General features: G+C 42.2%; 1 pseudogene; it reads left to right on the plus strand.

Annotated features, from left to right (window-relative positions):
- Positions 1-2,921, plus strand: part of LOC102845735 — a 36,872-nt pseudogene that overhangs the window by 9,336 nt on the left and 24,615 nt on the right.

Consider the following 2,921-nt stretch of genomic DNA (forward strand, 5'->3'; position numbering starts at 1 on the left):
GAAGTTCAGGCTGCTTTGAAGGAAATGGCAAAAAATAAGGCTCCAGGAATAGATGGTATACCAATTGACATATTTCAGTTAACAGATGCTGCCCTGGACATGCTCACCACGTTCAACATACCAGGCATTAATGAGCTGAGTTGGACTGGTTTTGACTGTTTTGAGCCAGGCAATCATATTATCTATTAAACCAAAAATGACTAATTGAAGAAGAGTGGTGTTGCATTTAGTTTAAGATCTATCCTGAGTAACGTCCAAAACCATAAAGTTTATAAGAGACAAACTAGGATCAAGCTTAGAAGGCCTACTCTATGGTATGTTGTTGATTGCTGTTGAGTCAAGCTCAACTCATCGTGACCCTATGAACAAAAGGCCTGAAGCCCTTCTATAACTGTCATCATTTATCAAAGTTCATAGCATACCCAGAAGCATGTTGTTTAGGAAGTAGATGCCACTCTTGCATAGAGTCTGACAAATACAGTCAGATACAGCCAGAAATGCACAATCTGAAGAGGATAATACTGATGAATGGGATCTTCTAAAGAATAAATCTCTGTGCTCATAAAAAACTTTTTCCAGCAGGGGGAAAAGAAAAGTTACCAACTGGGAATAAACATTTGGCAATACCATCTCAGACAAGGGCCTTACCTAGCGAATTGACTAGAAGAGATCCATTTTTTTTTCTTGTTAAAAAAAAAAAGTGATCCAACTGAATGTGGAAATTATCAAATAATATTATTAATACCATCTGTAACAAAAGTTTACAGAACACTCCTCCTAGGCCTCCAGAAGAAAAAGACTTTTAATCCAATTACAAAATGGGCAAAAAACATGGAAAAACTTTTCACAGAGGAAGACATTCAAGTGACCAACAGACGCATGAAGAAATGCTCAAAATCACCGGCATTAAGAGCGATGCAAATCCAAATCACAATGAGGCAGGCTTACCCTACGCACGTCCAGATCAGACTTCTGTGAGTTATTCGCGGGTAGGATCATAGAGTGGAGCGTGCACTGTGTCCGCTGAGCTGGCTTCCTGGGATTTGGCAGATTCAGATTAGAGGCAGCCACCAATGAGTTGCTCAACTGTCCTTCTGGGAACTCGTTCCAATGAGAGCAGACCTTTTTGAAAGAAGAAGGTTGATCCTAGGAGTGACAAAACAGCAAAAGATCCTTTGAAGAAGATCTGACGACTAGAAAAAGCCAGCCAAGAAATAATTCCCATTGAAGATTTCATTACACCCGAGAAGTTTTTAGACAAAACAAGGCAGTGGCCTCAGGTGTAGTTCTCCTTTGAGGAGACTGAGAGGAGAGTTCTGCTTCTAAAGAAGCAGTACAAGCAGCAGGCCATGAGGCAGAGAGGGAGGTCAAGTCCCTGCTCAAGGCCCAGCAGGAAGCTCTACAGGAGCTGTGCCTCCCATCCCCTGACCTCTCCATGAGGAGGCTGTCTAGTGGGAACCCAGCCTGCTCTCCTTTGTGGAAGGAGAACCCCCTTTGTGTTATACGCCCCCATTCCTAACTACCAGCCTCACGAGGGCAAGTACAACGATATCACCAACGTATACACACCAAGACATACACACTGGGGGAGTCCAAGAGCTAAAAGTGCATGCCACTGTCCTCAGACAGTACTGCCCTTGGCAACCACAGAGACCAGAGGTTCATCATCATGTGAAAAATAAAACAAAAACCACAATGATATACCGTCTTACCTCTGTTGTTGTTATTGTTGTTATGTGCTGTCAAGTCGCCTGCGACTCATAGTGACCATATGTAGAACAGCCTTAAACTCGGCCCTATCCTCTGCCAATCTCACCATCTCCGACACATCTACCCCCATTACCCCAGTCACTGAATCAATCCACCTCATAGAGGGTCTTCCTCTCCTACGCTCCACCCTCCTAAGCATGACATCCTTCTCCAAGGACTTATCCCTCCTTGCAATATGTCCAAAGTATGTCAGACAAAGCCTCAGAATCTTTGCCTCCAAGGAGCAGCCGGGTTTAACCCTCTCCAGGATGAACCTTTTTCTTCTCTTAGCAGTCAGTCCATGGTAAATTCAATATTCTTCGCCAACACCATAGCTCAGAGGCATCAATTCTCCTTCTATCCTCCCTAGTCATTGCTTTTCTCTCTGATGCATAGCAAGTGATTACAAAGACTATGGCATGTATCAGGCACACCTTAGTCTCCAGACTGACATCGTTGCACTTAGTACTTTACAGAGGTTTCTAACTGCAGACTTTCCCATCGCAATACGTCCTTTAATTTCCTGGCTGCTGGTGCCAAGAGTGTTGACTCTTACCACTGTAGCAGTGGGAAAATTTAGCAGGGCAGCATGTAGTAAATGTTGGAGAGGATGTGGCGAGAGAGGAACTCTTACACACTCTTGGTAGGATTATAAAATTGTACAACTACTTTGAAAGGCAGTTTGGTGTTTCCACAAAAAAACTGAACAAAGAAATTCCATATGACCCAACTTTCTCACTGTTTGGAATACACCCCAAGAAAATGACAACTGAGGCACAAACAGAAATTTGTACACCAATGTTCATAGTAGCAGCATTCATGATAGTAAGAATATGGAAACAGCCCAAATGTCCAACCACAATAGAACGATTTGAGAAATTATGGTACATTCACACAATGAAATACTATGCAGCACTAGGATACTATGCAGCATGCAGGAGCAACAATTTTGTAAATGACTACCTAACTTCTCCAGCGGTCCTTTCCACAGATGTAATCATATTATTACTATGCATCCATTAGATAAAATCCCTGTGTAAAACGTGTGTTTATGTTTCTTTTTTTCTTTTCCTTTTTTTTTTTGGTTAACAAATAACCCTTCATCAAAATATTTTCATCTGTAGTTCCTTAGCTAGCTGGGCATTCCACAGCACCACTGTTGATGTCTTCTA

This window comes from Elephantulus edwardii, unplaced genomic scaffold (genome assembly GCF_000299155.1).
Source record: "Elephantulus edwardii isolate Elephantulus edwardi_28Jun2011 unplaced genomic scaffold, EleEdw1.0 scaffold00126, whole genome shotgun sequence".
NCBI classification, from domain to species: Eukaryota; Metazoa; Chordata; class Mammalia; order Macroscelidea; family Macroscelididae; genus Elephantulus; species Elephantulus edwardii.